This window comes from Myripristis murdjan, chromosome 11 (genome assembly GCF_902150065.1).
Source record: "Myripristis murdjan chromosome 11, fMyrMur1.1, whole genome shotgun sequence".
Taxonomy (NCBI): domain Eukaryota; kingdom Metazoa; phylum Chordata; class Actinopteri; order Holocentriformes; family Holocentridae; genus Myripristis; species Myripristis murdjan.
The window spans coordinates 5,268,184-5,282,581 of NC_043990.1; the positions used below are offsets into that span (position 1 = coordinate 5,268,184).

Sequence of the window (14,398 nt, forward strand, 5' to 3'; positions counted from 1 at the left end):
TCTGATGGATTTGAAATATTCATCTAGAGTGAGTTTGCTGAGCCATTAAAAGTAAAAGTTTCTGTTTTTCAATATAATTTTGATGTAATTAAGTTAAAATTTCAATCAAAATGCCATTATTTTTTAGTTCCAGTGTATGCTTAGAGGTACCTTCATGGTTTACAGTAGACACACATAAAAATATTATACTTGTTATATGAGCTTTTCACACTCAATTTACTGCTTACACTTAACAATTCAATTTAATACTTTAAGTTGCACTGTATCATATCAGCAGATATAAAGTGTGTGGTGAGATGATTATTTCATATTATTCAGAGTGAAATTAACATGAAGAAACTCAAAATCTGTAGGCTATTATGTCTGCTTCTGTATTCCTTTCATTAGCTATTCAACCTGTTGTGGTGCTAAGACCTCGTCTACCAAATTTATTTTTTACAGTCAGTATGAATCTTTTACACCATTAAAACTTCTTTGACTAATATAATGGTGTCTTGGATTTGCGCCCTGTGGTAAATAAAATAAAATAAAATAAAATCGAGAATTTTCCTGGTTAGGATCAATAAAGTATATCTATCTATCTATGTATCTACCTAAATAATCATATATTTAATCAAATGAATGCATCGCCAGGTTATATGAGTACTATATATTTTAATAAATTTTTTGTAAATTAGTAATCTATAATTATTTAGTAAATTATTTTTAGTAAAAATAATAATTTTCTACAAGTGTCGATACCTGATTCTGTGTGATGTGAGGCTTCTCATCGAGTCAAACCTCTTCATCTTTGGCCAAAAAACTGAATCTGATTTATATTCAGTCACCAAAAACTGCTTCTAAAACACACTTCCTCCACAAAATGTCTTTTCCTGCTGCTGCTGTTGTTGTTGTTTCCCTCCCAGGAGAGACTGGGACAGACTGGGACAGACTGGGACAGACTGGGAGGGGACCGGGCTGGAAAATCCTGCAGTGCTCCAGTGCAGGAGGGATGCATCTCCCAAACAGTGCGCCTCGCCTAAGTAGGTCACCACCAGCCTTTTTCTTGTTTTTAAATAAAATATCAGCCTCCACGTGGCAGGGTTTGACGCTCCGTCACGCTGCCTCGGTCTCGGTGCTCGATTTATTCGTCTGACTGTTCACGCTGGTTTCAGAGAGCGAGCCGTGTCTGATGTCAGCCTCCTCACACACCTGGCACACGGTGGAAATCACCGGCCACGTTCTCATCCGGAGGAGGTTTTGCTGCCGAGGCCGGAGGACGGTGATTAAAATCCGTCTCCTCTAGTTTAGGCGTCCAAATGATTAGGCGCCTAAAAATTTTCGATCTCACCGTCTCTCCACCGGCTGCTTGGCTCATCGTCCTCCATGTTTTTTCTTGAGTCTGACTAATCTTAAATTTGGGGGCCAATACTGATATTTGTGAGTTATAACAAAAAGATTAATAATAGTATTTAAAAACTGCATGAATTTAGCGAGTTCATGCCGCAAGTTGCATGTTCACAGATCAGGAATGTTACACCACAACGTCAAAAATTAATATCAGGATACTTTCCGTTGCAGTGTGACTTAATAACTTTATAATGAGACACAGTCGGGCGTTTAAGTCGACTGTGTGTGAGAATGGGACGCAAAACGGTAGGACAAAGAAATGCAACCAAGTGCTTAGTAAGTGCAAAAAAACTTCCTACGTCTCCCATTTAACACTTGAAATTCCAGTTTGCAAACCAAATGGGCCTTTAAAGGTTAATTCTGGTGTTTTTCAACCTGGATCCTGTTTCCATGCTTTCCAAATGTCTAATACAGACAAAAAAAAAAAATAACGTAGACACCAAAACTACTTGGTTGAGGTTCGGGAAAGATGATGGTTGATTTTAACATTTTAAGGTATTTAAGAGTGGACCGTGTGAGAGGATGGGACGCAAAACGGCAGGACAAAGAAAGGCAACCAAGTGCTTAGTAAATGCAATTCTTGAAAAAAAAAAAAAAAAAAAAAAAAAAAAACTTCCTCCCATTTAACACTTGAAATTCCAGTTTGGCTTTTAAATGTTAATTCTGGTATTTTTCAACTTGGATCCTGTTTCCACGCTTTCCAAATGACCAATACAGGCAAAAAAAAATAACGTGATCTTACAAAAAATGCGTGAAATGACCACGACTTCCTTAACAACGCGTTAGGTGATGGTGGCACGAAACGGGTTAAAATGACATACGATACCATGAAAACAAAGCTAACGCAAAGTCAATTAGGACAAATTATGTGACACAGCAGAGTTAGGTTTAGGCACCAAAACTACTCGGCTGAGGTTCGGGAAAGGGTTAGGGTTGATGCTGAGAAGCTAACGTTACCATGGAAACCAGTCTCGCCTCGAACTGGATGTGACCCTGAGTGAAAGTCAGTCCTCCGGTAAAAAAAAAACAAAAAACTGTTATTTAGTTTGTACAGCAGGTTATTACAAGCTGTGGGTACGTTTTAAAATTAAGCGCCCTCTAGTGGCGCCGTGAGTGAACAACACTGGTGTGGGATTAAGGGAGTTTTTATTATTTTATTTTACTTTATTCTTACTTTTTTCTAATGGACCAGTTCCAGAGATGTTTGTCCCTGTCCGTCATTTGGACCCCAAAAGGTGGAAACGCAGCGTCAAGGTTGAGAAATGTGAGCGTTATTATCCTTTACAAAACGCCGCCTGCATGCAGAAAGTGAGGGAGCAGGTGAAGCCGGGGGTTTGTGATCGCTCTTGTCATCCACCATCTTGGCTATTTTGCGTGTCACGACAGCGGCGGAGGAGTGAACCGAGGGTCAGATGTCAGCGGCTGAGGAGCGCTCTGATGTCTCATCGATTTGACCTGCTGAACCCACGGAGGCAGAGGAGGACGGGGCCGCTGCTGAAGCCCGAAGGAGGTCAGACGTCGGCCGTCAACGAGGAGGCGAGGCACTTTAGGAGGAAGGCGACTGTTTTTCTCTGCGTTGATATTCCAGACACGCCGCGCAGCTACCATATCTTTAAAAAAAAAAAAGGGGCCATTTCTGCCAGGCTGCTCTCTGCTCTGTATGAATACTTTATTGATCCATGAAGAGCTAAATGTGGCTCGCTGCATGACACTGAACACACTCTGTCCCAGCTCACACACACACACACACACACAGAACGAGAGAGAGACCAACAAATTCACAGTGTTGCTTTCTGTTCTTCATATCTCCTCTCTCTATAGAAACATTATCAGTGCGGATACAGAAAACACACACAGTGCGTTTAATATCTGATATCAGGAACTGGGAGTTACACCATCAGGCCGCATTCACACGCACTGTAAAAAAAAAAAAAATCTGTGAAAATGACAGTAAACTCTGCAGCTGTGGTGACAGAGTGCACAAGGTTACGGCACGCTGGTTTGAGAACCGTAACTTTTACAGTGGAGAGCTGCTGTTCCTCTGCAGTGAGTTACTACGACAAAAACAGCTGCCATTCTCTTTTTTACATTTAATCCTGTGACAAGCAGCTGATAAATGCTCAGAAATCAGCCACTCTTTAAAAAAAACAATAAAGAAATATTAGAAAAAGAAAAAAAAATCTAGAAGCCCTTCCTCTGGCTTCAATTATTTATTGTTTTGTTTGTTTGAAAAAAAAAAACCCCTGATTTTCAGAAAAATCATCTGTTATGTTGCTCCTTCTTTTTCTTTCAGTCGACCCGATCGCCAATAGAAGTTCATTCCAGACCTCAGGCATCATGGCGTCATTGTCGTGATTTTTCATTTTTGAGACACGTGGATCAAAAAAAAAAAAAAAAAAATTAACTCCTTCAAAGTAATGTATTTCTTGTATATGAAAAAAGAAAAACTTTCTTTTCATTCTCCTTCATGTGTTTCTTACAGTTTCTCTTGGTGCAGCCTCAGGCGACTTGTGGTTCTTTTAGAGCCAAAATACAATATCGATATATCGCGATACTTCCTCTTCTGATATATGATCGATCCACTGGTGCCAAGTATCAGTGTTTGAGTTTTTAGCTTCATTTGCACATCGCAGTTCCTCTGAGTCGTGTTTGTTCAGAGCCTTTGGGGATTTGAGCTGCACACATTAAAACTGAAAAACAAAGCTGATTCTTGTTTACTGGGAAATGATTTTGCCTTTTGCAGGTTATTTTTTTCTTCAGTTACAGATACGATGAAGATATCACAGCTGAATATTTTACAACACATATGATATTGCGGAGCTGCCTATATCGTGATACATTGTTATCGTGGGTAAAATATCATGATAACGATATTAAATGAAATTTAATGAGTGAATGAATGAATATCGTGTTGAGTTCACGTGCAGCAGGGAAAATCTGACATCTGACTTCTAATTTTTAAAAAATTTTTTTTTTTTTGGAAAATAAAAATTCGAAGACGATCAGTTTTGGAGATCAGGTTTGGAAAATTGTTTTGCGTTGGAGGTTTTCACTCTCTGAGGGTTTAATTTATGGTCTGATTTGTTCTATTTACTTCATATTTTTACGTCTACATCTCTCAAAAGGGATGTAGCCGTAACAGAAGATGAAATCGCAGGTTTCCCCCTTTTTATGGCACCAAACTGATGAAAGTTACGAGGAAAATAAACCATCAGGGAGGGAAATAAATGCAAAATGTCAAAATTCAAAACTGAACGGAACGAAAGACAGATAGCTGAAGCCTTTAGGGGTTTTCTTTGCTTTACTTTAGATTTTTTAAAAATGTGTTTATGTTGTATATTGCTGTTTTGTGGTATTTTAAAATGCATGCATGGTTGTATGTTAATGTACAGTCATTTATGGGTGCACGTAGATATATAGTTTTATAATGTATATTATGTTCTGTGTATTTTTCTGGTTTTTTATGCAAATTCTGCTTCTATTCAGTGGTCAGCTGCATGTAATTAAACTCAAACTGAACTCACACTTTACTCTGCGTTTTACAGTGTTTTAAATCTGCAGATGCACAACTACACACACACACACACACACACACGCACACACAGTCAGACCTCAGAGATTTTCTTTACAGAGCATTTTCTGTATTCTCATCTCCATTTCGCCTCCTGAATACACAGCCATTATGAAACTGTGATCTTGTGATGACTCATGATTGTAATAGTAACTCATAACGGGCTTCGATTTAATGTCAGCACTTATTTTGGCGGAGTGGGTGTCGTCTTTTTTTTTTTTTTTTCTTTTTCTGCAGTGATGATGCTCATTAAACGCTTCGCATGCTCCTCTTTTTTCCTCCTTTTTCCCTCATCTGCTCTCAGCGTCTTGTTTCTAATCTCGGTTTAGTAAATTTGCTATAACGTCGATGCAAAATGTATTCTTTCAGCGCTCTCTCCTGTTCGTGCTGCCTTTCTTTCTTTCTTTCTTTCTTTCTTTCTTTCTTTGTGGCACTGCAACACTCTTTACCTCCTCAAATTCACGGAAAAATCTGACCTTGTAAAGTCCATTAAGAGGAAATCAGATTTGCCATCACAGTGTAGGAGCGTGTTTGTCCTTCAGGAAAACTCAAACGTGCAAAATGTAGGTAGGAAGGAGGTAGGAGAGTGTAGGTAGTGAGAAAACTTCTCCTCTCCTGGCAGTTTTCTCCACTTTCTCTCCCTCCACTTTATGATTTTATGGTTTTAACGAAGGTTGGACTGATGTAAGTTTCTGAAGGTCACCGCCGTTATCTTTAAATTTCACAATTTCATGCCCCAAAATTGCAGCGATTCGGTGTTCATCAGGCTGGAAAATCCTCCGAAAACAGCAGTCAGACGCTCAAACTCTCCACTGAAGCTCTAATTAAATTATTCAGGTTGAGCAGCTCTTGACCCACCTCACCTGTTCAGTGGAAACTGCGGCGAGATCGCTGCCTTTCGATTAAAAATTAACTCACGCAAAAAAAAAAAAAAAAAGCTGTATCTCACATTTATTTAAATGGATAATTAAAATGTGCAGTGAAGGTCGAAGCTTGTGCCAGGGTGTCCAGGCTGTTTTTCTAGCTGACATATATAATCCACTTGGTGTATTGGTGTATTTGTATTTGCACATTGTATTATTGCTTGTGTTTTTTTTTGTTACCTGCCTCGGGACTACAGATGTAAATTAGCCTTCTTACAAACTGTGGCATGTTTACATCTTGGTTTTTTATGCTGATGTTCATTAATGTGCTCTGTCCTCATTAAATAAACAAAGAAAGAAAGAAAGAAAGAAAGAAACATCATATCAGACGACAATATGACTCGCTGATATCTGATATTTAATATTTAATATTTAATACTAAAAGCCAGTATTGCCTTGATATATCATTGTAACCAATAGCTTTAACCTTGAGAAGACTCTAAAAATGCTAATTCAGCCATTATATACTATAAATGCATTTTTTTGGGGATGTTCTGTATTTACCCATAGATTTCTTGAGGGTGATACTCATATCCAGTAATTTCACACCCACACCAGCCAATTCTGATACCAATACTGCTGTGAGAGTCACAGTGCAAATAACAAATACTTAATTATCATAAGATAATTGAGCATTTGTTATTTTTACGCAACAGCTGTCTTACATGAAAACCGGAAAGCCTCCAGAATAAGACAAATGTCAGAAAAAAAAAAATCATAACGGACTGATAGAGAAGCTGATATCGGCAGCTGATATTGATCAGTTAATCTCGGGCCCAGATTTTTCGAGCCCAATCCGACTTTTGCCTGTAAAACTGAGCGGGACGCAAACCTGGACGATGACGGCGTTCTCTCAGCCTGAGCACGACTCGAATCCGGAGACAGGCGTGAAATGAATTTGTCCACTCGATGATGATCTGTCACTAAAACAACATTTCCCCCCTCCTAATCCCACAGGCTCTGACACAGTTTGACAAACCAGGGGAGAGAGAAGTCTCAGGCTCCTGTCCCTAGAGACCCTAATCCTAATCCCGGTGAGCACCGAGCGCACTCTCAAGGTTGATTTATCGTTGAAAACTGAGGGATATTCGATCAGAAAGTCTTTTCGGCCTGATTTCAGCGAGCCAGAAGGTGATCAATACGCTCGTCGTGCGACGTGGCAGAGAGCACCTGAGGTCAGAAGACGACTGGTCAATTAGGCACGGCGAGGTAAACGGACTGCGTTTGTGTGGCGCTTTTCTAGTCTATTGAACAGTCAGAGCGCTTTATGTTCGCCTCACGTTCACACACTGAAGAGGTCAGGGGTTCAGCGTCTTGCTCAAGGACACTTTGACACGCTCTCTGGAGGAGCTGGGATCGAACCAGGAACCCTGTGATTAGCAGATGACCGCTCTCCCTCCTCAGCCACGCCGCCCAGGGTACGGCAGCTGCTGTACCTTGGAATCAGGTTTGTACACACAACACACACACACACACACATACACACACACACACACACACACACACAACGTGCACTCATTCAGGCTCATTTGTCTGTGAGAGGAAAAATAGACCTCTGATGGACGGATTTGTCCGTTAAAGACAGAAAACCCCACAATGGTCACTGAACTAACATCGGCTGATGAAAATCAGACATTGCGTTTGAATTGTGGTTTAACAGAATCATTTAGAAAAACAAACTAAAGAAACTGGCCTGGACGAAAACGTTGGTGCCCCGTTCCTCCATGATTTATCACAGTGTCTTATGGAAGATTTGTTTCCCAGCTGCTTTAGATAACAGCCCGACAGCCTGCAGCACAAATCACGTCCACTATTGTTGGTGATTTTTCTTTAGAAAAATGAATTCCAACATTTTACTGAAGGCGGAAATCAGTGTCATTTGATCTTTGTACTTTGAAACTACAATAAACTGTGTGTCAAATTTGTGCGGAATTTGCCTTTTGTTTCAATGTTTTGAACAGCCCTTGGTTACCTAATAGACATCAGCATTTTATTCAGTGCATTTCTTCATTTTATGTGACGTTTAAACAAATGAGTAACGATAGTCAGTCATTTGTCGTGTAGATATACCCAGCCAGGAAAAGGGACTCTGTTTAAATAAAGTTTTAGATAAGTTAATTTTTCAGATCCCATCCTCACTGGTATTTCTGTGACGTCACGTTGCCATGCTTTGGCTTTGGCTGAAACGACGCCCCTGTGGGAGAAAATCGATAGAGCACAGCGTGGCGATACTTTTTTTGTGTTGATATTGTATCGATACACAGACGGGAACTATCGATATCGTATCGCCAAGAATCGATGCAACATTTCAGACGGGCTTTTCTGACAGAGTTGGTCAGTTTGTCCCATTTTGCTGCAGTAAAAATGACTGTGACAGGATGAAAACTTCAGCTTATTTGGTAAAACAGCTGTTGCCAGCGTTTTCGCCTGGGGACATGATTTGCAGTTGAAAAAAAGGTAATAAATCGTAATATATCTAAATTCGTGTTATCACAATACTCAGCATATTGCAAAATGGTTAAAATCCCAACACTTTCATATCGTGACTTAAGTATCGTGATAATATTGTTTTATTGGGCCTCTGCTGATTCCCACCCCCAGTAAAATCCATGGTAAATCTGTGATATTCTGTTTTTTTTTTTGTTTTTGTTTTTTTTCTCGATGTATTGAATGTATGCAGCTGTTGAATGCTCACTGTGTATTTAAACCACTGATAAATATAACTACTGCAAATCCCAGTGAAAAATGTGCCTAAATATGAGCGTTCAATCAACATCTAAAACTTTCACTGTTTTTAACGTCTTTTCAATCAGGACCGTAGACATTTTACTTTAAAAAATGTCTTTTCAACTGAGAAATGCTCACTAGCTCCATAAACTATTGCAGGCTGGATTATGACTGATGAACAGAGCGGATGCAGTGACCTCGGGAGCCCTGAGCTGGATTTTTCTGCTCATATTTTTCACTGCAGTAAAAACGTATTGAAGTGTCAGATCTGGATGCAGAGTCGCAGCAGCTTCTGGCGTCCACCAGCACGTCTTCACGCCTGGTGACTCCACAGTTTCTCCTGCTGAGCTTCTTGAAACGATCAGGTCGTGTTTTACTGAACAAGCCGTTTCTCTGCAAACTGCACAAACTACAAGCATTAAACCAAGGCCCCGTTTACACCTTGCATTAAAATATGATCTCGGTATCTGGATAATGAGATTTTGCATTTACGTCTTGCATTTTTCCTTATCTGGATACCGTTTCTGGATACAGATCACATTTTTTACTAGATTGAGGAGAATTGCATGATCAAAATTGTCCTGTATGACCCAAAAAACATGCGTACCAAATTTAGTAAATTTTGGACGACATGTTTTAAATATAGGAGGGAATCAAACCTCCAACCGCTCAAAGAGAGACATCTCTGCCCCTCAAGGTGCAATACACACACATATACCGCTTATAGAGCTATTTATTGGACCTCAAGGTTATTAGGGCCAAAAAGGTTCATATATGCACCGTTTTCTCTAAATGTGAAGGTACAACATCAGGAGACAGTGTTTTTTAGGCCAAATACAATGAATTAATTAATGAATACCTAAATAAATACATAAATCAGGTGACACATCAATTTAAGGTGGATTTTAACTTGCAGGCCTTGGTTGAGTAGCCTTTAAATGAAATTTTTTTTTTGTAGATTTGTGGGTATGAGTTAGTATCTTGAGTGCAAACCACAAGGGTCCAAATAAGCACTCAATGTCCAGGAGTACAAAAGCTGTACATTTGTACCCCTAAAGGTGCAATTTTGTGTTTTATTGTCTGAGAGTGTAGGTTCGTTTTCCTGTTCCCGATGTGATTTCTCTCTTTTATGTTTTTCTGTATCGGCCTCACCCTGCAGAGACAGGCTGACTCATTACACGCCGTGTGTGTGTGTGTGTGTGTGTGTGTGTGTGTGTGTGTGTGTGTGTAAAACCTGCCCGAAGACATTTACAACCCTATACGTTTCCTCTTCCACCTTTTCCACCCCTCTCTCTCCCTCTCTCCCTCTCTCTCTCTCTCTCTCTGGGATGAACTGGATATCGAGCCTCCCTTTGTTTCCTTTAACCCGCTGCAGATTCACGCGGCTCCTCTCGCCTGTCGCCTCGTCGCTCAGCAGTTTGTGTGATCCTCCCCGGCGACACGGAGGAGGGGATGTTTACATCTCTCCTCCGCGGCGGCTCTGAGCCTCGTCCTCCTCAATGCCGCTTGATTACGGAGCCGCTGATCTGCGACTTTATGCTTATTCAGTTGTTACGCTCATTGTAAGTCGCTGCGGATAAAAGAGTCAGCGAAATGTGTAATATGTAAAACGGTTTAAAAAAAAAAAAAAAGAAAGAAAGAAAGAAAGAAAGAAAGAAGAAGCGGATCAGGTGCCTGACTCGCTGCCAGCACACACAAACGCTCACACACAGGCGAGAGGATTGATGCGTTCGCTTGGCTTGTTGTTGTTGTTGTTGTTTTTTTTTGTTTTTTTTTTAAGACATATTTTCTATCCTCTTTTCTGTCGCTGTGTGCTGAAGCGCTGAAGCCGCGCCCTGCGTCTGTCCATCCTGCAGCGCTGCAGGCTTTTCCAAACACTTCCTCCTGGGGTGCAGCAGCAGCAGCAGGGCCCAGCAGGCCTGCAGGCGTCACAGAGGAACGTCTCACCGCTTTAAACCCTTTACATTTTTTTCTTTCTTTCTTTCTTTCTTTCTTTTTATCACCGATATTTGCTTAGGGTTGCAAGTCTGCTGTCCTCATCTTTGTTTTTATGTTTTTGCTAAATTATGCGAGGCGTTTTGAGCTACCTTTTGTGTGACAGTGGTGCACATTTAACGTTTTTTCTTGTTGAACTGTTTTTTTTATGTTTCTAATCACGCTCTTCACACAGTCCAGAAAACATTTTGATGTTTAATCGATGATGATAGGACAGCTTGTGTAAGTAAGAATGTAATCTATTAGTTAATAAAGTTGATAATAAAAAAGACAAGTAGACTCATTATTATTTGATGCTTATTTTTGCAGAGTGCCCCTTTAATGATCGGACTCAATCCAAATGTGAGAGGACTTGATTTTGTTTTAGGAGTCAGATCACGTTCACACTCATTTTCTAATGAAGATGTTGGGCTGGGTTCACTTTTGGCTTAATTTGAGTTCATTTTTTGACTTTCTCTGTGTGTGCAGAGACAGTGGGCGGCTCCTGGTTGTTCATTCTTTGTGTTTTGTTTTGTTTTTTTTCTTTTTGTGAATCTGCATGAATGTGATCTGAGGTCTTCCCTCTCTGCACATCTGTCTTCATCTGCCTCAGAGCTCCACCTGGTATTTCTCTGCGTCTCCTGCGGTCAGACTTGGGCAGAAAACAGGTTTTTTCAAGGGTTTCGAATCACCGCGACCACAAGAGCTGAACTGGGCATCATAAATATCAGGCGGATAGGCCCAGAAATACGCAAGATTAGATGGGGACGGATACAAACGGACAGAAAAAACAATGTTTTCCCTGCCATCACATGGAAAAAAACATTAAATGCAGCACTTCCCAACAAGAAAAAGTGAACATTTCGGTCGCAGTCTAGCATCTCTGCCTTCGTTAACGCTGTGAAAAACAGTCAGGTCAGACGAGAGAGAGAGAGAGAGCAGCAGTGGTCGAGCGAGGTAGAGAGGGAGTGAAGAGAGGGAGCGGCGGTGGCGTGAACAAGCATTTTTCAAAGGTGATGAATCAACAAAACCACCAGAGAGATCCTTGATCATACATTCAAAACTATGCACAAAAAAATACAAGGCTGATAGGCCCGGGAGTATGCGAGATTATCTGCAGACACACACACACACACACACACACACACACACACGACCAGTTATCTATCTATTCATTTGCGGAGACTTTCTGCTCCCAACGGATCAGAAAGTGAGTTTTGATCAAAATCGCTGCAGCGGCTGTTGAAGCGATCATTGAGTCGTCGGTATTGATCAGCGACTCTATCAGCCCGCCTGCTGCTGGATTGTGGCCATTAGATTTCATGGATTATGGAATTAGGAATAAACACACGCTCATCCAAACACACCTCGGCCTCCCTCACGCCTCCGTCAGCGCCGCCATCGATCTCTCACCTCAGCGGGATAATAAGTTCACCTCATCACTCGTGTTTCCATCCCTAGACTCTCTCTCTCTCTCTCTCTCTCTGTCTGTATCTATGTCGCACGGCCACCGGTGTGTGTGTGTGTGTGTGTGTGTGTGTGTGTGTGTGTTACGTAAGCTCTACAGCAGCAGCAGCAGCAGTAACAGCAGCAGGAGGACACCCATGAACGCACCACACCTACCAGAGACTGCAGTGCTCAGCAGAAAATACACCAGCAAAGAAGAAGGAGAAGGAAAAAAAAAAAAAAAAAAAAGAGGACAGGAGCGTGAGGGGGCGAGTGAGGGAGAGAGAGAGGGAGAGAGGGAGAGAGATGCACGCAGGGAGAAGGGAGGAAGGAAGAAAGCAGAGGGATAGGAAATAAATATATTATCACTATATGAAGAGAAAAAGGAGTCATGTGGAGAGAGAGAGAGAGAGAGAGAGAGAGAGAGAGAGAGAGAGAGAGAGAATGACCATGAGGTAGGAGAGAGAGAGGAAGGGAGGAAGGAAAGGAGACAGATGAAGATATATATGGAGCACTGGCAGAAGAGAGAGGGAAATTGAAATAAATGGAAAGAGAGAGAGACACACAGGACGACTGAAAGGGAGGAGAGAGAGAGAGCAGCAGGGAGGAGGAGAGGGAGTGGAGGCTGGGCGAGAGACATAGAGAAACACAGAGAGAGCGAGAGAGAGAGAGATAAATAATTAAATGGCCCGGTTTGGCCGGAGAAGAGAGAGGAGGAACGGAGGGATGAGAGGAGGAGGAACAGAAGGCTGATTATCACACGTTTGGCAGAGAGCGGACACACACACACACGCACACACACACACACACACAGAGAGAGAGAGAGAGAGAGAGAGAGAGCAGTCTCACACATATGTAATGATATTAATGTGTTTGTTTTCACACACACACACACACACACACATGCATATACAAATAGCTTCTACTCACATATTATTAATTTTCTCTGTGTGTGTGTGTGTCTCTCTCTCTCTCTCTCACACACACACACACACACACACACACACACACACACTTCACATCCACCCACACATCACAGAGTGCCAAAGATGCAGACATTCAAAGCACACACACACACACACACACACACATTCCTTTGCGTGCCATATTAAAGGCACCACACACACACACACACACACACACACACACACCACATGCACATACATATATAATTGATACACTAAGGAGCTGTCCATAATTTAGCAGTGCAGCATACAAACACACACACACACACACACACACACTTGACAGCCATTTTCCAAGGAATCATGGAGAATGCATGGAGCATATCACACACACACACACACACACACACACACACAGCAGCAGCAGCATCCTCTCCAGTCCGAGCAGCAGGAGATCGATACGAGACATTAAAAAAAAAAACCAACCCCTCATGTGAATGAATGAAAATAGAGAGAGAGAGAGAGATAGAGAGGAGGGGTAGAGAGACATGCAGATATTGAAGAAGAGAGAGAGAGAGAGAAGGGGGTAAAGAGAAAAGGAAGAGAGGATTTCCTGCCATTACCTGCCGCCTGTGTGTTCTGCCTTTCACAGCCGCCGAGAAAATACTGAGAGCGAGGGAGAGGGAGAGGGAGAGAGAGAGAGAGAGAGAGAGAGAGAGGGAGGGAGACGGCACGAGCGAGCGAGCGAGCAAGGGAGAAAGAGAGAGAGTGAGGAAAACAGTGGGGAGGGAGAGAGGGAGGGATGGAGGGAGGGAGGGGGGTAAAATGTGTGACAGAGGGGGGAGGGGAAGATGGGGAGATGACTCAGAGGAAGATGAAGAGGAGAAGAGGAATGGGAGGAGGAGGAGGAGGACGAAGATGGGGGTTAATTAAAAAGCAGGAGAGGGGGATGAAGAGATGAGGACGGGGTGCTGCGCCTCCTCCTCCTCCTCCTCCTCCTCCTCCTCCTCCGCCGCCGCCGCAACAACCGAGGAGCTTCAAAAACGAGACGGGGGGAGGAAGAGGAGGAGAAACCGGCTCCTCGCTCCTTCGCCTTTCCTTTCCTCTCTTCTCTTCTCACACCGTATCATTATTTCTCTCTCTCTCTCTCCCCCTCTCTCTCTCTCTCTCTCTCTCTGTGTGTGTCAGTGTCTCTCGCCCTCTCCTGGTGCAGTGGGGTTCAGTGGATGTATATACAGTTACATAATCCATCCACTCCACGCCACACTCCTCAGACATGATGATGCACTGTGTGTGTGTGTGTGTGTGTGTGTGTGTGTGAGGGGATGTGGGCGTGCACTTGTGTTGTTTTAACTGTACAGTGCAGGGAAAACAAAACAAGAAATAAATAAATAAATAAAATGAAAAAAAAAAAAAAAAAAAAAAAAAACAGAGGCAGAAATCGGAGCAGCCGTGGAGCAGCG

The 14,398-nt window shown here is 42.1% G+C and overlaps 1 protein-coding gene across 1 annotated transcript in view; it reads right to left on the minus strand.

Annotated features, from left to right (window-relative positions):
* The window catches only part of LOC115368298 (gamma-enolase), a 34,532-nt gene extending 20,871 nt beyond the window's left edge, over positions 1 to 13,661 (minus strand). Inside the window, exon 1 of the mRNA XM_030064361.1 lies at positions 13,559 to 13,661. The gene's annotated coding sequence lies outside the window, so the exon portion shown is untranslated. The remainder of the gene's footprint in view (positions 1 to 13,558) is intronic.
* Between the last annotated feature and the right edge of the window lie 737 nt (positions 13,662 to 14,398).